Here is a 21,895-nt window from a genome sequence, read left to right as displayed (position 1 = left end):
TGCTGATGCATTAGGAGCCCCTGCAGCAGCATGGACACAGTTTAAATGTACTCTTTGTCCATTTTCCAGGGTGGCATTAATCATTTTGGACATAGGGCACAATGCTGTCTTGTACTAGCCTGTCCCTTGACAGCACGCTGGGGAACGGTGCATCTTCTTACGTCACAGGGCATGGCAAATCTTTAGCAAAAGCCAAGACGCAGCGCATTTTCTATTGAAGTAGTGTTACAAGATCTACATGGCCCCCCTCACAGCCATCGTCCAACATCGTATCCTACGCCAACGACATTCTGCTCATCCTCTCACCAGAGACCCCACCACCTCAAAACTGAACTTCCAAAAAGGAATGCAAGACGATGCAGTCTGGATGGCCAACAGCTGCCTAAAACTCAACGCCGAGAAGACAGAAGTCCTCGTCCTCGGAACCACCCCCTCAGCATGGGACGACATCTGGTGGCCCACTACCCTCGGGAGCCCACCCATCCCCTCACACCACACCAAAAACCTCAGCATCATATTCGACTCATCACTCACCATGAACAGACAAGTCAACGCCGTGACCTCCAGCTGCTTCAACACCCTTCGCAAGACCTTCAAGTGGACGCCCTGAGTCAAGGAAGACAGTCACCCCTGCACTCATCACCAGCAGACTGGACTATGGAAATGCACTCTAGGCCGGCATCAACAAGTCTCTTCTCCGCAAACTTCAGACCATACAGAACACCGCAGCCAGACTCGTTCTCGACATCCCCTGTAATGAACACATCAGCCAACACCTGCGGAGACTCCACTGGCTCCCCTTGGAGAAAAGAATCACCTTCAAGATCCTCACCCACGCCTACAAATGCCTACACAACAACGGACCCAAATACTCAACAACAGAATAAACTTCCACGTACCCAAAATAAACCTCCGGTCCGCCAACCTCGCACTGGCCGAAACCCCTCGCATCCACAGAGCCTGAACAGGTGGAAGATCGTTCTCCCACATCACAGCTAGAACCTGGAATGAGCTACCAGCAGAAATCCGACTCACCCCCAACCTGAACACCTTCAGAAAGACCCTCTAGACCTAGCTCTTCGGCTGAACGGATTTGCAAGCCCACTCCCCCTCACCGCCTTGAGACCCTCACGGGTGAGTAGCGTGCTTACAATTCCCTGTTTGATTGATTGAAGCTTGCCAGTCTCCCAGGAACATGCTATGGGCAGACAAAGGAGCAATAAACAAACCTTTGCAATGCAATAGATCTCGCATTTACCTGAGTTTAAGCTATTGGCATTGTTAACGACAATGCCTTTTATTTATGTTTTCAAAACGAAAACAAAAATAAAATGCATTGCTATTTGCAATGTCAATAGCTCAAACTCGCATAAATGCGAGACCTATTGCATTGCAAATGCTTGTTCTTTTTGTTTTCCCTTCTTGTTAGACCTGAGGGTTCTTTGTTTGTCTAGGTATGTGAAGTTGCCAAAAAGAGGCCGTTAACACCCTTTAAGTGGTGGAAACTGCCGAATTAAGTCTTTTATTTGTTATTTTTCCAAATGTTTCTTGTGGACACCAGCACACTTTTTCATGATTTGCTGGTGTGTGGAGTTATCCTCAAGACCTCATTCCACCGTTAAAGATTTATTTGAATGTGTGAACCCCAAACTATACCCAGAAAACAAACAAATAGTGGCAAGGTCAATAAGTCTGACTTTAATTTATGTTAACTGCAAATGTGAAATGCAGTGTCTCCATGCATAACCATATTGAAACCGGATGTTTTGGCTTTTCCATTAAATGTTTTTATTTAAAGCAGCTGGATTGTACTTTGTTTGTGTAGAGATTTGTCAACATATGTGTTTCGCACACAATTCCTGACTAAATCACATTTTAAAAGCCTGTTGCATAGAAAACACAAAAACATTGCTTTTCATTTACATTGCTCGTTTGAGACAAATAATTTAATATATGTTGATTCTTTGTATTTTTGAGATATAAAATACTTCTTCATGCATTGCTATGTAATGTATGTCACAAGAGACCGAATAATACATCAAACACTCAATAGCGTGGGTTAGAGAGGAATATTTCTTTGGGTAGAGTCAAAGCACACTCTGTGTGTGTGTGTGTGTGTGTGTGTGTGTGTATATATATATATATATATATATATATATGTTCCACCAAGTGCCCTCAAGCATTGGGAGAGCACTCCCAGCGTTCTCGCCTTTCAGCTTTAAGATGCTGCTCGCTTTTCAAACTCCAAATTAAAACGTACAATGCCAACGCGTTTCAAGGCTCAAGGCCTCTTCTTCATGGGCTGCTATTAAAAAACGCATCACAGGCTCACATCATTTCCGGTGTTATTTATTCAAAAGTTCAAACCCTCAGTGGGCGTTGCCAAGTGCAGGTATTTGAAATGCATGATGGGACATCTAGTTCCAAATCCTTTAGTAGGTTGATGCGCATTTAATTAATTAAGCATTTTTAAGGTCCTTAGTAGGATGTTGCAGTGTAGAAAAACGGGCTAATTATGCATATAGAATGCTGCGCTGTCACGGTTCTGGACATTTCAGATCCTCAGCCTCACTTGCAGTGATGGTGCTCTTCCCCACGGCTGGGCTGCCATGAATCATGAATTAATGAGGACTCAGAACCTACTAAGGCGTTCACTGCACAGGTACGAACTACATCTCCCAATATGCACGAAAGCCGTAAACTCACCTGAGGCTCACTGAAAGGCAATCAGTCACGAGGTAAAGGAGATAAAAGGCGTGCCTGTGAGTCTGTTTCCCTCATATTGAAGCCTATGAATAAGAAGCACACATGCTTTGAAACGCGTCAGGCAATAAAGATAATCGGACCGAAAATGCCTGTTCCTGTCTTTTAATTTCCGAATGGAACTTCTATTGCTGAGTGCATCTCTGCTGCAGGGCGCATTGTTTTTCATACATATATATATATTACCTACTGGCGGTCGCCAGTAGGTAGTTATAGTTAGGACCACGTTTCCATAGGAAATCCGCAACATTCTATTTTGAATAACTTTTGCGCCGGTCGACGAATCCTCGCGAATTTTTCAAAATAGGTGGGGCGCTACGCTCCGCTCCTACCCTGAAAGTCTCGGGGGGATTCGTCAAGCGGGGGCTGAGATAAAAGGGGGGTCCCAAAACGCGTTTTTCCCATGCATTTTTCCATAGGACCTTTAGACACAGCTACAGCCCGAACGGCTGAACAGAATTACTTGAAATTTGGCAGAGAGGTAGTCCTCAGGTCAAGGAAGTGCCTTTTGTAGGTTTGGTGTAAATCTGTTCAGTAGATTCTGAGAAAATAGCCTTTAAATCAATATATATATCTGAGCCAGCTTACGGTGCGCTTACCGTACGCGTACGGTGACGTGCGCGAGCGCGATTCTGATTGGCTCTTAGATCTTAGTAAACATTCGAATCGGCCGAAACCAGGAAGCGGCGGCCGCCATTTTCTCTCTCGCACTCAGAGTGTGGATTAAAAAACAAAGGACGAAAACATGTAAAGGGGCTGTTTAGACAGCTCCAAAGCACCTAGCCATGTTGAGGGAGTCCCCAAAGATCCCCCAAGGCCAAAAACGGAATTTTATTTTTTTCGATAATTTCGCCGATTACGCTTACCGTACGCGTACGGTAAAAAAATGTAAAAAAAAAAAAATTATCCACACTCTCTCCACCCCATGTGCAAATTGTGCCCGAAGGGCACCTTTTGTGCATGGCTTATGACATGTATGAAAAATCAAAATATTACCTTTCAAAACGAAGCGCATCATATGTCCTCCATGTGCGCACGGTGCGCGAAGCGCATCGTGCGTACATGGCCCATCTAGCGTAACGTGGGCACGCGGTGCGCTACGCGCACCGCGTGCCCACAGTGCGTGCACGGCACTAACTGCGTAAAGTGGGCGCGCACGCCACGAATGGCGTAAAGTAACTTAGCATTTAAAAAACCTTGCAAATGCACTGAAAAAACCATAGGTTTCACACATGTTATAGTTAGCGGAAATTTTACTGATAAAAAACCAATGAAATTCCCCCGTTATAGTTAGTGCAGGCAACTATAACTCACGCGACCGCAATCTTCTGCTGATGACATATGTGTCTTTATGAAAAAAAAAATATTTGTAATATATGTATACCTAAAAATTTATGGAAGAAGACATGGGCAAATAAGTGTCTAAATACAGTATTAGCATCAGCAGAGGATTGCGGTCGCGTGAGTTATAGTTGCCTGCACTAACTATAACGGGGGAATTTCATTGGTTTTTTATCAGTAAAATTTCCGCTAACTATAACGTGTGAAACCTATGGTTTTTTCAGTGAATATATATATATATATATATATATATATATATATATATATATATATATATATATATATATATATAATTTTTTTTGTAATTATTTTTATTTTATCACAGATAAAAGGCACATTAGTAAAATAGCACAGTTAGACATCTTTACAATCAGTTGGTTTGTCAGAACGATAGGCGATGATTTCTTTCATGACATTACACTATTGCTCATTTAGTACAGCAGTACGGGTTTATCACAGTACAGCGCAATTAACAATCTCCCTACAGTACTTCTTGATCTTGGAGTATTTTTTGCATATTTTTAATCATTTATAGCAATACACCTTGTTGCCTGTCAGGCCAGACCTGAAATAGCAATAATCATAGGTAGAGGAACTGAGGTTATTATCCATGTTCATTAATAGTAAGCACTCGGTCTTACAAATGGAGACTTACAAACCAGGGTTAATCTCAGTGTACTTACTTTCCCTTCAGGGAGAGTAAAGACGGTGAAGTCACCCTTACTTACCGTCTAACAAGTTAAAGCTGTGACAAGTCAGGGCGCAAAGTGCTATTGATCTCCTCTTTGGAGAGGCATGTTTTTTCTGTAAAATAACCACGTGGTGGATTGCTTAAAGTATAATAGTGTTTTGGTTAGTCCTAGATCGGGATGTAGTTCGCGCTATATAAAACTTTACAAATAAATAAATAATATGGTCTTGCAAATGCTCACACTCTCACTTTCTCTTCTTTCTTCCCCTTTTTTTCTCACACAAAAAGAGATGTGGGAAGTTGTATTTCTGTCATTTTTCGGAGATTCAACCACTATGCTCACCAAAAATGCAGGAAAGTGACGCTGATTACTTTACTACACTTTATATCAAACACATCCTACTGGAAGGGAAATGCCAATAGAGATTTGTTAGGCACACAGACTGGAAAGCTCAACAGAGACTCCATATAAACCAAGGGGAAACCGTTTGTGCCATTGTCAAAAACTGAACAGGTTAACAGCCCAATCAACACTAATGCACCTACTTTCCTGAAGGTGGGAATCTAATATGCATACATTACCAAAGTGTACGGACTTAAGTTTGGTGTCGTAGTCCAACCACCATTAAGTATTTTGACAGAAAATGTCTGCAGATTCCCAACTGTAATTACTTGTTGCACCAAGCAGTTGTTCATACTCCCCGGCCCAGGGAAGTACAGCCATGTTTGCATGTCTAAATCCTGCTTGTGAAGGTTGAGCCCAGGCGCTGTTCGGGTGAGGCATCCATCCACATTGTCACTCCAGACAAAACCCAAGGAGAAGGTTCCAAGTTATCACTTCCATGAGTAGCTCGGAAAGAACAACCCTATCCATGACTGAGAGCATTGCCAATAAAGAAAGCCCATCTTAACTCCAGTAAGCTACCTCAGGGCCGGTGTCGCACTCGGGGGAAGATGTCCTTGAGGAGAGCATAGCTCTCTGTAGGAACCTTTGCATCCAACATCTGTAGGATTCTTCACCCATAGATGGCGCCATCAGTCAGTCCTAACGCTTAGTGCATTGTTGACTTTTAACACTTGGTCTCTATGGGCTTAGGCTGCCTTCTCCATATCTCTGCAGTCTCTTAGATAGCTGTGGACCAAGTCAGTGCTGCTTGAACCTAAATTACAATTAAGATGGACAAAATAAGCTTCCTGCACTGCTTTGCTCGAATGTTCATTTTTACTTTTTTAGTGCACAGAGGCGTTTTAACACCTGCCATTCCGGACCAGGTTGACTGTAATTCATCAAGAACGTTTTAGATTAATAATATATGTGCATGGCAGCTGATATCTGTGGTAACTTATTTTAGGGGGATTCTTGGACAGATCAAGGAATCAAAATGAAAGTAGCATGAGGTTAAGAATAAACCCAACATTACTTAAACATGGCACCGATTTCGGTTAATGCATTTATCCACTGTGAACTAAAGCCAGCTCATGTTGGTTATCTTTCAGAATGTTATCTTTCAATGTACACCGAGAAGTCAAGATAAGCTGAAAATGTGGTAATTGTTGACTCCGAATATAATAAGAAATCTTTAAACTTTGAGGTTCAAGCTCTTATCTTTTTGTGGTTATCGCCACTCAGAAACTGTTAATTACAGTCTTCTATCAATTCAGTAGCTGCTAAGTGCTTCCGGTGACTTCAGTATTACTAAACCTGGACTTCAGACTTGCAGATATGAGGATAGCTGCCAGTTTCGAGAAAGTTTTATCAAATTACTAAAAAGGTACCCTGGTAAGGGTGGGAACATGTCAGGTTGCACACTTGTATGTGATTGTGACAAGGTTGTTTTACAAATGTATTTGTGTGTAATCACTGCACTTTATATTGATCCTGTGAGGTTGGCTGTCTCACTCGGTCCCTTTCCTGGTGCAGATATGCAAGATTGCTTATATTGTAAGACTGCTTTTGAAGGCTATGATGTGAGGTGGGCTGTCTGACTCTGTCACTTGCCTTTCTGCAGATATGTAAGACTTCTTGTATTGTATGATTGATTTTGAAGGTTATGCTGCTTTTAAAACCCTCAGACCTCAACAATCAGCCTATCTACTCTACTCTCCTCCCCTCCAAATATATCCCGAAGTTCCAGAAACCTCAGAAGCAAAGGAGTTCAGCTGGAATCTAAAAGATTCCAATACCACACAGCTCCAAGCAAATCTTTTCTGGGTCTGCTCCCTCGTTCCTCTCCCTGTGGATCTGAGAGGCCTGGAAAACATAGTCCCATCACGAAAAGAACTGAAAACTCTTAGGTTGAACTCTCACCTAAGCATTTCAATCCTAGGTCTTCCTTCCTCAACAACAGATGGAAGACAATTTGATTCTGTCTCCCGAGATACCTTACTTTTCTTCTCCTCTCTTTCTCCTGGTGTCCTTTACCATGCAGCAACTCAAGCGTTTTTCAAGTGCCTCTTGATGTTTCTTTGATTCATTATTTTAGAGCTTGGTCTCGTGTTTTCTTAAATGTAAGGTGCACTGATAACCCATGGGGAAAAGATCTATATTAATATCATAGTTAAATGTAAGTGAAAAAGGACCATACTTTATCATTTCATAGCAGCCCACTGGGAGACTTTGGGACACCAGGCACACACACATGCCGATCAGCCCAGTTAAATACAATGAAATGCAAGCAACCTTTTATTCACAGTCATAGATTGATAAAAGGCCCTTGATCCGTTTGTTTTTCTATTGACCTATTCTTGTGTGTGTTCTCAAATTTCCAAAATAATACACCAATATTTTGAAAGACAAAGCTGGGATATTTATTTTAATACATTTTAATTATGTAGGACATTTGAGATGTTTAAAGTACAACAATAGAACATCCGAGAAGGCAGGGAAAATGTGTTTGAGGATTGAGGTTATTTTGTTGTCAGCAGGCACGGTAGATACCAATGACCTAAAGATGACTTATGTAAGTTAAGAGAGCATAAGTACAATAGCCTGTTTCTGAGTTGGCAACAGTGCTAGATTCTGATGTATCATAGAGAGGACGTACAGTTGACCAGAGAGGAGGATCTTGTCCAAACAATATTTTAGGTTGATAAAGGCCCGATAGCTTTTGGTTCAATGTAAGTTATGGACTTCTTCATCAAGTATGTGTCTGGGGATGTAGGTTAGAAATGATTTGAGATTTAATAAACATTCTTGTCACATAAACAAGATTAAAGTTGTTGCTTTCTTATGAATAAGTTACAAAGTTTTCAATCCTTTTTACAGAGTAAATCTAATTTGAGTACGTTGGCACTTCAACAACTTTTCACAAGGAAGGCATTTTGTAAGACACGGGTGGCCTGAATGCCCTGTACTCTGATTTAATATAAATATATGTGCATGCCTGGGGATAATTATCGCATCTTTAATTCTTTGAAATGGGAAGGTGGTTGTGGACACGGGAGGGAGGGTAATATTCCAACTATAGAGACACCCACAGCTTTCCTTAAACACCTGAGGGCAAGGTAGACAGAGTGTATGTTCTGGTACGCACCCACTCATATGTTGACATTCATAACATTCACATTTTCCTTTAAGGTCCCTTCTGTGGTGTCTATAGGGTGTCCATAATGGCTGAAGGCAGTAAAGAATAGCATTGAGTCGCAGAGTCTGGTTTATAGAATTTGTGTTCCTTTGCTGATTTCCCTCAGATTGACCTGGTTCATTACATTTTGTAGTCACTTACTTTGGCGGTGGTCAGATAGTTTCTTAGGTGACAAGGCAGTGATCCTCCCTAGACATTTATACCTTTTAAGTCTAGGCTGCTTTTTCTACCAGAACCTAAGAAATTGTTGGCCGTTTTGCAGACTGTTCAGTAGAATGAGCGACCACTTCTTCCCAGGATAGCAACATTGAAGTTGTGTGTAAAAGCACTTCTGTTTGGAACACACTGGGCCTATTTCACTGAAAAAAGTAAACTTATGGGCAGAGATTTACCAAGCCTACTTTTTATGGTCTGGCTTGACCGTGCAGCTGTCACCAGTAACTTATGTGAAATTTAGCAGCAGAGGGTCTTTGGTTCTGCCTACTTTCTGGAAGTACATGTTTTTTTATTGGGCAGAAGGTGTGTGCTTCTAGAAGAAAGTGCTTGCCCTCCACACTGCTGTGATCATTTTGTTAATTTATCCAGCTGCCTGAGCTTACACTTTAAGGGTCACACACATGACATTGAAATGCTATTAAAGTGTCTTAGAAAATAGATAACAAGATAATTTCTATTCTTTTTCTCTGACCGCAGCACAGGTGGGAGGAGTGTAGTCCCTAACTTACATGGATGTTTAGGTCTGGCTTGACAGTGAAACTGTCACCTGACATGTTAACCTGCATCCATATTATTCTACAGTTCATTGCTTCCACATAAATAAATATCCATTCCTATGCTATTTACTTGTAATGCTACACGTTGCCGTATAACATTCCTTTAATGCCAAACCTATGCTTTATTGGAGTTGTTTCTATCAATAACATTTTCCAGAATTAGGCCTGGAAAGCTGCACCAGGAGCAGGTTTCCAGGCAGACATTTGGGAATATTATGTGACGGTTCCCATGGTGTCCTGCTGTGCGAAATTCGACAAAACATAGAATTATGCAAAAGAAGTATGGAGTGCTTTTTTATCTCCAAGGGGAAATGTGTTTTTTACTATGGAGAAATTTCTTACCCCCCCCCCCCTCAAACACACACATTGGAGGAGAGCCGTTGCCCTAAATGTACGTCCATTTTCAGGTTGGGAAAGGGTAAGAAGAAAGTTTGAGTATGAGCACAAACATAGGTTTGCAGAGTTTCTCAAACCACCAAGCAAATCACGCCTCATTCACTCCCCCGGGAATTTATGACTGCAGATTTTTGCACTGCACTCGTGATACAGAAATCTGCAGTGTTATTTCCATTTCATACAGGCAGTAATGCTTTTGTGAATTCCTGGCAATATTATATGGAGGTATTTTCTGCCGAAAATACCTTTGTGAAAAGGCCCACTGTATTTTTGCACACAGGCATTCATTTATCACAAAGGATTGAGTATACTTTAAATACAATTAACGTGGATCATTTTTAAACGTGTACCTTTGAAAGAACAGAAATGCAGTTTCATGCAGCGTGCAGCATATAGTTAACTTTTAAACCTATGGTATCTTGATTTGTTTTCAAAGCAGCTTTTATAGCTAAAGCTCTGAACAGGTTTATTGATTTTCGTGAATGATTTATTTTTGTTCGTTTCATTTTTTTAAAAGAGGCATTTTTTCTGAATGTTTTCTGCAGTCAGTAATTGTCAACACTGCTACATCTATTAAACGCAAGTTTCGAATATTAAAACATTTTGGTTGCGTTTAACCTTTGTCCCAGGTATGGACGGTAACCAAACTTGTTCAAAATACAAGATCAGCGATCATTTTTTTTTCATTTGCCTGAAAAAGCACTTCTTTCTTTTTTAAAACACTTTTCTTGTAATAGGGGTTTAGAAGTAGTTCATACATTAACCATAAAGATACTAAAAGCCAACCCCAGTCAAAAAACACATGAATGCTTAAGACCGCAAGTTCACCTCATGTGGGATCACTTCTCTTCTTGGCCTAGGGTGTAACTGTCATACCACGCAGGGACAATGGTAAACTACAACAGGTGAAAAGCCTGTGACCCTTTAGTGTAGCAGAAGCAACTCTTGGACTCAGCTAAAGGCAGTGTTCTCATGTTGATGTCTTCAAGTGTCTTTTCATCCACTTATGTAATACATCATATTTTTTATTAAACACAGTTTTATTGATTTTAAGTATTCATACAGTACAGTCTATTATGGCATTACTTTGGCAGAAGACATCAGTTGTTACACAGTTTTCTCTTCGGCAGTATACTCTTTGTTATACAAATCTTTGGTGTAATTGCCGTTGTCATCTACTATTTACATGTGCATTTTGTTTCATACTTCTGAATAGTTATGCTTTCATACAGGTCTTGATGCCTCCATTATAAAAGAATATACAATAGAACTTGGTATCTTACCCCAACTCCCTAATATCCCACCCTCCACCCTCCTATATGGCTCACTCCTGTGCTTTATGTCTTAAGGCCAAGTTGCACATTCCTACATTGGGTTATCACGCCTCGGCTGGTGCGTATACTAATCCTTTTCCTATTGGACTACCTTACATAGGGAACAAGTCTACACGGACTCAGTGTTTTACAGGGAAGGGGACGGGACTCATTAGGGCCCCAGGGCTCCCCCCACATCCACCACTCTTAGTGCCTCCAGCATCTGGTCCCACTCCAGAGAAAAGGGTATTTTACGTAACCCACGTAGTTCCTCTCTTCTAATGATGGCACACTCCGCCCCACCCCAGTGGACCATCTCCGTATGCCAAGTGTGTAGCGTAGGGGGAAAAGCTGATTTTCATCTCATTGTAATGGCAACGTTTCGCTATAAGGATAGCCATGTCTGCAAATTTATACTGTGCTTTCTGATTCTTCGGACGAGGGTGCAGTTCTAGCAAGCAGCTATCGGCTGTATCCTAAGCGGAGGTGCCTGTCGTTTCCTGTACCGTTTGCCCTATCATATACCAGAATGCCTTCAGTCGCGGGCATTCCCATAGCATGTGTATTATATCTGCATCCTATGTCTTGACACCTAGGGCAGCATACTTGTGCATCTGGATATATATGATTGAGGAGGTGTGGGATTAAGATATGCCCTATGTAGGACCATATAGTGAATATATTTAAATTTAACATTATGGGACGATCTCTTAGGGAACTCAAGAGAGTAGGCCCGCTCCATATCTGTTATCTCTATACCAAAGTCCCTTACCCATGTTTCGCGCAGGGGCACGTGCGAGGCCCCCACGTGCATTCTGGTACCTCTGTATAGCCAGCGGATTAGGTGACATCCCTCTCCCATCAGATACACTGCATGTACCAGTCCATGTGTGGAGGGCTCGTTCCCGTTCAGGGACCAGTGTTTCTTAATATAATGAACTATGGTAGCTTGTAATATGAACAGTGTTATGTAATGCATCAATTTATTGTAGTTCTTGCATGGATACATGCTTGAAATGGAAACAGAGCAGATGTTCACTATTCCAGAGGACCTGTCTGTTCTTGAGAAATGCAGACCCACTTCCATTATAAGTATTTCAGTCCTGATGAGATGTGATGGCACTCTTAAAATAGGCTCTGATCACTGGGAGAGTCACTCTCCACTCTCTTTAAGAAATGTTCACTGTGTGTTGTGTACATATGCAGGACTGCCAAGCTTTCAATGGAACCTGTGCAAAAGCCGTTGGACAAGAAATGGAGCCTCATTCTCAATAAGGAGTTGTGTCTAGTCACAGCACCCAGTTAACTTAAGTTTAATCCTGAACATGCAGACTTTGGTGGTTGGGGAACCTGAAAGGGCAATATTCTGGGAGATGGAAAGGCCACATACATATCTCTGTGTAGGCGCCTTTAATAGTCCAGTTGGATCAGGCTACCTAGAAGGCTTCCATTAATCATTTCTGTAGAGGAGGCTCTGTGCGTAGACACTATTGACAGTCAGCATCTACAAACATTATTCTTGCTGGCGTAATTCAGAAGAAAACTCAAGACCTGGCTCTTCGACTGAGACCAGAGATACCACCCCGTCCGGTTACCCTCATGGGTGAGGAGTAGGGCTCTATAAAACTGATTGATTGAATGGACCAGCGCAGTGTTAGAAGAATTTTTCATAGTGCCTTGAGATCCACATGGCCACCACTTTGCCTGAACAGTTATAAAATGCCGTTGCCTGTTATGGACTGGTTTTGCCAACCATATGCATCAGACTGCAGAAGTTTTTTTTTTTTTTTTTAAACTCTTTTTATTAACATTTTCATTTCCAACCATTTCTGCAATACCATATCGTTCTTCACTACGTACATTACATCTTTCACATTTCAGCCTTTGTAGTGCATTAAGGACCCCTGTCGGTTTCCCCTGTACCTTTGCACCTGTCTCTTTAACCACATCAAAACACCTCTCGTCAGTACTCTTCATACACACCCCTGCTAGTCGGAATTGTCTGATAGGGATTCTTCCTGCGGGGGGTCACAGATGTTGCCCCGATATTCATTCCACTTCCCCCATATCTTATTCCATTTTTTGGGGCATCCTCTGTGTATGTAGACGGATTTTTCGGTTACCATTAGTTCGTCCATACCATTACACCACTTTCGTAGTGTCGGGACTTGCCTGGCCCCCCACTGCTGCGCAATATCTCTTTTTGCTAAGGCCATCCCTAGTGTTACCCATGTTTGCATTGCCTGATTGAGGTCCGTGTCCTCCGCAGAAGTTATTTTTGATATTTCACTAACAAATGTTTTTTAATGAGACAAGGTTGTTGTCCTTTTGCCCAGCCCAGAAGACCAGTGGATCGCGCTTCTTCCGGTCTCTACACTTTGACCTGTCCGGTTTAGGCGACCCTACCAGGAGACTAAGCTTCTGTCGGTATAGCTTTCCAGATCACTGAGACATACAAGCCCCTAATCAAAATCTTTTGTTTTCAAGAGCCGACTTCAAATTTTTGCTTGGAAATATTTTAACATTTTTCTTCAGTAATATGCAGCCACTTTCATCTTGTGAGTGTGCAGCTGAGCTCAAGAGGCAGCATCCAGAATAAGAAGGTGAAGCAACAGATTGGGTTCAGTTTTACCGAATCCAATGAGTCCATAGAGCACAACAAATACTGTGTGAGACATCAAGGGAGCATAAGGTAATCTCTTCTTCTGCAGGGAATGTTCCGTCTTTAAGCTGGTGCAAATCATTTGACTCTTTCCTTCAATTCCCTCGAATTACAATGGCTTTATGGGATCTTGGCCATCTTAGGTGAAAGTGCCTGGTTCCCAAGGAGGCAGCATCTTATTTGGAATGTTATTTGTCAGAAAAAAATAGATGTATCCACTGCTGTGATTTGGTGATGACTAGCTGAATGTCATGTTGCTGTGTGAGAACATAGAAATGTCATAGGATGTACTTTATTTTCCGCATCGCTGTACTCTGCATTAGGACAGTCTTCAGTCGTTAACTGAAGTGACGTTTTGATAAACAATAAAACCAAATACATCACTTGGTGATTTCTAAGACCCTTTATTACCAGGATTGTCCGACTTTTAGTGCTGCAGGTCCCCCGCCTCAAAGAGTAAGCTCCTGAAACTGCATCTGTTAAACATCCTTGCCTGGGGTAGGACAGAAAATAGAACCTCTGAATGACCACTTTTCTTATACCAAAATGTTCCACTAGAACCCCTGAGTTGTCTTCAGACAGGAAGAGCAATGTGTTGACAGTCAGTATATGAGTTGTGGATGTAAAGTTTTACAGTGGTGCATGTCATTACCATGCACGCCTTTACCAACCATGTAATGCAATGCGTTGACCTTTACAACACGTTACATTTCATCGTGGGTCTTTACCACTCATGTCTTTCTATCTATCGGTCTGTCTGTCTGTCTCTGTCTCAAACCCTCTTTTATTGTGTGTACATATGTAATTTTTTTTTTTTGGGGGGGGGGGTACCACCCCAAACCCCACCTTTTTTTCCTACTCCTATTTTCCCTTTACTTCTTCCCATCCTGTACCATTCAAATATCCTTACAACCCTATATTTCTACCCACCTCTAATCCCTAAAATCACCCTTACCCCATTTACCTCTACACTCCCATAAACCCAAAATTCGCTTTTACCACTTTTACCTCTACCCAGCCCTAAAACGCTAAATTCACACTTGCCTCTCATTGACTCTACCCACCCAAATCTTTTTTAAATAACATAAATTATGTTATTTAAAATATATGCCTACCTGCATGGTAAGGTACCACGTTGTAAAGCATGTGTGGTAAAGGGCAAAGCCTATACTATGTACTTACCTGCATGGTAAAGGCCATGTGTGGTAATGGCTGCACTATAAAGGCTGCACACCATGGATTGTCAATGAAGGAAGCAGTATTTGACTTCCTGGGCTGCCTTCTGGAGGTGTTAGCCCTTCTAGGAAGACACGATTGGTCCCTGCGGCAGGTTGTGGACCACATGCCCGAATGTTACAATGAGAGCTGTCAAAGATGCAACATGCTTCTTGGCCCATAGGTATTATCACCAACCTCATCTTACTATTATGATCTCCTAAATAACACTTTTTAGACTTCTATCCCTCCATTATCCTATTCAATCCAACTTACAGACTCACCTGTCCACCTCACACATTAACTCATATTTCCCTATACTAATCCACCACTAATCCTTTTGTGTTCTGGAGTAGCATGCTCGTCAGGGGTAGTAAGCAGTATATAAATACAATTTCCCAATTACAATAATAATTTGTCCTTGCAAAGACCCTCTACGCCTTCATCTTACGTGCATGAAGCTCAATGGAGAGCTGTAATTATTTGACTTGCCTTACTCAGACTCCTGCTTCTATGGTTCACATGCTGATGATAAAGTGGCTTAAATAAAGTCTTAGTTTCTCAGTTAGGTGGAACTAGAAGAGAAAAAGAGCACCTTTCCTTGTCACCTCCTTAGAGCTTTGATCACCAGATTTCTGGGACCACAACAGCAGTTTCAAATCCAGTATCAACCGAGAGAAAGAGGGTGAGCTCAGGTTTGAGTGGCTGCCAGGAAGTGCACCACCACTCGAAACCAACAATGCCCACTTTCTTCTCTCTGAATCATGTTCAGTGGTGGCAAGAAATCGCAAGATATATGGTTTCTTGCTGATGTACATAACGGGTAGGGTCTTAGATTCACAGGCTCTCCACCAAATATCCCTCCTACAACATCTTACAAACCTCTTCACTTGGACTGGCTAGTCTGGAAGGAGCAATTTCTACAGGATGGAAGGTCCATTGAGAAAGGTTTGAAACACATTGGATATACTCCTGCAACTTCTTGATAGCAAAGGAAGGACCTCAAGAGAACAAACCCATTTTGGATACAGCATGAAGTAAGTGGAAATAAGTGGATCTAAAAAGGCAACAAGTCAGGATCCTTGTGTTACATCACATTTCAGATAACTAGAAAGAGTCTAGCTGTACTTCACAGGCCTTCCAGACATTTACTTCCATATTCCTTTTGCCGGTAAGCATAAAAATGTAGGTTTTTTAAAAATTGTAAGCTTCCAGAATAACCAGTGCAAGAGCCTGATTTTTTTTTTTTTCTCCTCAAGACACATGGGTAATCTTTGACCTGTGCATTTGGAGAAGTCACAAGGTGGTTTCCTTTGCAAGATGGATATTTGAGTCTACTCCCATTTGGAGGCCTGACTCCTCAAATCCAACACGTGCAAGACGGCCTTGCAATATTTTCAGACCGTGCACGTCCTCTGGCTTTAGTCCAATTTTACCAAGTTAACAAATGCTTCAGTCCAGATATTAGAGTGGAAAATAGGCTGTCTACAGTGCTACAGAAGTGGATAAAGATGTGGGAAACTCCTCAACTTCAGTCGGCTTCTTGATTCTTTTTAAAAAAAACAAATATTTTTTATTAAATTTAGGGCATAATAACATCACAAAAAATAACCGTAAAATTATAGTTGGTTCTCCCAGCCTCCTTCAATATTACACATACCATCGCCACCAGCAGTACATGTTTAGACAAAATTATAAATCCAAAAAGTCTCGCATCCCCTCCCCCAACTTCATTCCGAATCCTCTTCCCCTGGTAGTTCAGGTGGCTCACAGATATAGCCTCTGTATTTATTCCAGGCTCCCCGAACTTTTCCCCATTTCTTGGGACAACCTCGGTTGATGTACGCAGCTTTTTCTGCCACCATCGCTGCATCCATATCATTACACCAGTCCCGGAGCTTTGGTAAGTGGCTGGAACCCCACAGTCGAGCGATATTACGCTTAGCAAACATTATCCCCCAGGTCGCCCAGTCCTGCGCCTGATGATTCAAGTCATTGGGTTCCCATATATTCAGTAAACATCTTTTTGGTTCCGGTACCGGTGACACCCCCTCTGTCTGCGATATAGTTCTTATCGCTACTGCTACCCAGTACGGCATGATTCTCGGGCACTGCCATATAGTGTGAAAAAACGTACCCTCCTCCCCACATTCCCGCAAGCAATATGGATGAGATGCTGTTCCTATTTTGTGCAGGGTTAATCTAGTATAGTACGTGGGTGAAGTATCTTTAATTGTATTAATCTTAACCTCAAGGGTATCGCAACTTCCCGCGGTGACGAGAGCGCCATCTGCTAGTCCGTCTCGTCGAGATCTCCGAGGACCATTTGTCTTTCAATATCTGTGTAGGGTCAGGCAGGTTGTTAACTAGTTTACGGTATGTAAATGAAGCTCCTTGATTCTTGTTGCTACGTTTAAGAAACTACTGCAGTGTCAAGAGGGCTTATGGATCCATAAGTCAGTCAGAACACAAACTGATTTGATTTATTGGGATGTCTTGATTTCTCTCTCTTCCCTTTAGGGATGAACATGATGTTCTACTTGAGTACAGCCAGCTAAGAGCTGATGCGGGAGAAGCAATAGTTACTAGAATGCAGGATCTCCATCTTGGGACTTCTCATTGAATTCATTGGCAACTTTACACAGGTTAGCTTTTAAAATCCGCTCAAGTTGTAAGTGCTAGCACTTGGCACTGTGGCTTCAGAGGATGCCTTACAGTACTAAAGTGTTTTTCAAATATTTATTTTTTAACAATTTAACTAAAAAATTTACCTCATGTGGCTTATTAAATTCCTATTGCATTTTATGTGACTGCTAAAAGTTACAATGCAGTGCTATAGATTGTGTTTGAAAGAGAGAGCTCTAAATGTTGAAAATGTCCATAAAGGAGAACTTCTCCTTTCTCGTGTAATATTCTAGGTAGGAGCTTTAATTTATGACTGCACTGTGATGTGTGTCAGTTCTGTAGTAGACTGGAAGTTTAGGAAAATCCCCTGGTGCCCAAGCACCAGAAAAAAGAACGCATTGATTTAGTTGTATTGTGTTTCCTGCTCTTTGAAGGGAAATTTGCGTTGGCACCGACGGACAAAGTACTTACTATTTGTGTCAACTTCCTTCTTGTTGCTCAGATGATCATGTTCAGAGAGTCTGGTATTCCAATGTGATGTAATTCCTCGCATAATAAATGCTCTGTCATTGTGACATGAGAAGTATAATAGTTTTAACAGCCATGTTTCTTGCTAGTGTATCCTGTTCTTTGGAGGCAGAAGGAAACTGGTTTTATGAAAGGCTTTTGATGGCTGTGAGTTGATATTTTGGTGTGATATTTGTTTTTCTGCTCTTTTGTTTGTTGGGTGCCTGCTGTACATTTGAGGTACATGTTGTAGTGTCTTCAGATGAGAAAGAAGACACGTTCACGCAGAAGAAACTGGTAAGCAGGGTTTAATCACCTCAGCCATCGACCGTACAGCTGCAACTGTCGATCGATGGAATTTCCCTTCACATTCATGGACAAACGTTCCACATGGAACAACACTAACTAGATATTCTCTGCAGTTTAAAGGTACAACACCACGTCACACATCTCCCCCCTTTACAACAAAATACACCAAAATATAAATTTTAGAAAACAATATAAGTAAATAAAGAGAAAATGTATCAGATTTTGTCATTTAAGTACTATGGAAAGAAACCTATCAAACATAGTCTTTCATATACTCTGGGAGTCTCCGCACCCTCGGACTCCTTTCTCTGACACATGTAAATGTATCAGAAGACCTATTAGAAGAAGAAGAAGAAGTTGAATTCATCAAAGATTATGAAGTGTTACTAAAAACACCTTGGTCATTGAAATTGGACAAATTACGATTAACTACCACAATGCGGTTTTTGTTCCAAATCCAGCCATCATCCGTTTTAACAGCATTTCTGAATAATTTAATAACTGACTTACACCTTGAAAACTTAGACCCAGGATAACATCCAACTGGAGCTTTAATCTTAACCAAATCACCCACCTTCACCTCAATTAATTGTGCCGATTTTCTTTTATCAAAATAAGCTTTCCTCTCGACCTGTTTGTTCATTTCCCTGTTTCGCCAAGCACCAATTTGATTGCCCACTAAACCTTTTGTTTAAATTCATCCATCCTGGACATAATTTTGAATTAGGAGCTCTACCTTTAAAGAGTTCAAAAGGTGATCTGCCAGTAGTTAAATGAGGTGACATACGATAATATGTAATTCTGTCCTGTAAGACCTCTTTCCAGTTCAAATTATTCACCCTAGCGAGTTGAATACTTTGAGAGTTTTGTTAACTCTTTTCACTGCTCCATTCGTTTCCGGGTGATAAATGGCACTTCTTTTTTCAACAATACCACACTAATTTAGAAAACTTAAGAAGTCTCTAGAACAGAATTGTGGTCCATTATCAGAAAGAATGCTATTAGGAAAACTTTCTCTTTTAAAGATTCCTTCCAAACATTTAATGACACACCCCGTAGAGATGTCTCTAACTGCACCCACCTCAATCCATCTGGAATAAAGATCTAACACTACAATAAGATAAGGAGTGTCACTCACACCTTGCAAGGGCCCCACAATATCAATAGCAATCTCATCCCACGGATACTTCGGTAACTTCCTACATGCCATGGGAACTTGTCTGGTCTTTAATATCTTGTCACTCATACAACATTCTACACACTCCCGAACTAATCTTTCGACTTCCAAGTCCATGCCTGGCCACCAATACTGTAGTCTTATAAGTTCTTTTGTCTTAACAATCCCCAAATGCCCTGAGTGAGCTAAACTAAGAACTTTACTTCTCATACCTGATGGAGGAACCAACTTGTTACCTCGAGTAAGAAGACCATCATTAACAGAGAGCTCGTCCCCAACCAGAGCCCACGGTTTCTCCAACCTATTGTTAGTTTTCAACTTCTCTGACATTCTTAACCTCTTTATCTTTTTGTATCTCACCTCTACATTCAGATTCATTAATTGCACCAGATGTCACTTCACAGACATTGATACCATCATCCCCTTTGCTATCTTCCTCATCCAAATTGCTCATCCCAGGATTAACTAGTCTAGAAAGACAGTCAGCAGATTTGTTATGACACCAGGAACATAATCTACCTCAAAATCAAATTCCTGGAGAGAAATGATCCACTTTCTGAACTACGCAAGAGTTTGTGGTACTAATCTAAGTGCAGAACGAAAACATCCACTACTACTCCGGTTCCTATTTTTTGTCCCAAGATAGTATGAGTAGGTGTCCAGCACACTTGTATGTTTCGACGAGCTTTTCTCCCCCGTCTCCGTTGTCTTGGACACCAGCATGCGGTACTCTGAGACAGCAGTGTGGTTTGAGGGGCCATGTATATGACGCTTAATACATTCTGTTTCATTGGAGACCATAAACTTCTCTCATTTGCCAAATTCAGGCCTTCCACTTTACCATTTATTTTTCTGTCACCGCAAGACAGCACAATATAAAACAATTATGTCCACGTGAGATTTCAGTAGGACAGACCGATTTTGTCGATGCAGTAAATTAGTGTGATTGGTCATCACTAATTAATCTGTTTCAATTTATGCAGTGGTGAAAGCACACAGATGCCATGTTAGCCCAGATTACGTTTTCCATAATCTGCCTCAGTAGCTGTCCTCTGTGCTGTCCCTGCCCATCTCAATTAAATGCATGAAAATTCAGTGGGCTAGGGATGGATTTTCCTGTTTAGAGTACAAGTGCTGGCACTGCTTCGATGTATCTACATGCACTGAAAAGACTGGCGTGAGTCTGATTCTACTAATGACATGAGAAAAGGCAGCAGGTATGACTTGGCCGGTTGATCACTTAAGGCGTTGATTTTAACCAGAGTATTTGTGGCTGCAAACAGAGAGAAAATGAGTATTACCATTTCTACATTTCCATCACTTCAGAAGGATGGCCACAATTCATCTGAGTCATGTTTATGAGGAGCATTCACAATAACATTATTTGCCTCCAGCGTATCAGTTTGTGATTGTGAAATGTTGGAGTAAAGTATGCTAGGTTAATTTTGAGAGCAATTTCCCTAGCTTCGAATGAGTAGCAAATGACGTTATTCTGGCGGATAACAAGACTCTTGTTTTAAGATCATACCACTCCAGTAGTGGAAGACTTAAAAGGCAGTCTACTAAAACACTCCGGCATACGTAGCAAAGAATATCTTGATCTGTGAATGAGCACCTGCTTCCAGAAGGAAGAGAGGTCTGTGGTTAAACCCTAAAAGCTCGGAACCAAAAGAGCCGAAAATAAGCTTTCTTCTGACTGGTGCTAGATCGCTGGGACTGCCCTTTACCAGCAAAGCCCTTACACGGATTATGCATATGTTCTATGACATAGGCCTGTGTCATGAATTGTGGTCTTATTGGACTGGGAGTGGCATGTAAATCCTACCCTCATAAGTGTTGGATGGCGATCATCTTCACCAGGAGTTGAGCAGCACAAGCGTATGGTGGCAGCATATCATGTAGTGATCAGTAGGAGTAAACAGGCCCTTATTTACCTGTGTCACAGGAGTGAGGCCTACAGGCTCAGTCACTTTTAAAAGCTCAGCTGCTGTGTGTTTAACTCTCCTGGTGCACCAGCGCCTGCCTGCTTGCCAAGACCAGTGTGCCCTGTGAGGAAGAGGAGAGCGTTGGAGGGAGCAAGGTCCAGTGGGGAGCCCTTTCGGTGTGAGGAGACGGCTGCTGCCTCGATCGTGTTGTAGCCCATGTGCAGAACTGAGTTGGCAACCCCCATATTTCAGGAGAGGGCTGCTGTGAGCGATACTTCTCATCCAATCAGAACACTGTGAGACTGAAATGCTTCTGGGTGGCACATACACAAAAAAAAGAGGAAGTCATCGAATCAGGAGCATACAAATGACATAGACAACAAACCCACCCAATCATGAGTAAGGAGTTGACCTAAAGTCCACGCTAAGTATATATTACGACTTGGAAACAATAGGTCTATCTTGAGTTATCAGAAACAGCCAATAGCCGAGACAGAAAACAGACATCTTTTCTGCAAAAGTGACAAAAACGTCATCACTTCAGGGATTCCTAGTAATGTGAACATATTCAGCTGCTTAGTTTTCAAAACAACAATGTAAAACCTCTCATGTTC

The 21,895-nt window shown here is 41.6% G+C and overlaps 1 protein-coding gene across 4 annotated transcripts in view; it reads left to right on the top strand.

Annotated features, from left to right (window-relative positions):
- The window catches only part of HVCN1 (hydrogen voltage gated channel 1), a 246,507-nt gene that overhangs the window by 12,804 nt on the left and 211,808 nt on the right, over window positions 1–21,895 (top strand). For 2 of the 4 annotated variants that reach the window (XM_085636321.1, XM_085636317.1), the window contains exon 2: window positions 17,259–17,383. The exons of the other annotated variants lie outside the window; for them this stretch is intronic. The gene's annotated coding sequence lies outside the window, so the exon portion shown is untranslated. The remainder of the gene's footprint in view (window positions 1–17,258; window positions 17,384–21,895) is intronic. 4 annotated transcript variants of the gene reach the window in all.

This window comes from Triturus cristatus, chromosome 11 (genome assembly GCF_964204655.1).
Source record: "Triturus cristatus chromosome 11, aTriCri1.1, whole genome shotgun sequence".
Taxonomy (NCBI): Eukaryota; Metazoa; Chordata; class Amphibia; order Caudata; family Salamandridae; genus Triturus; species Triturus cristatus.
Note: the sequence above shows the minus strand (reverse complement) of the source record. Positions and strands in the feature narration are given on the sequence as shown.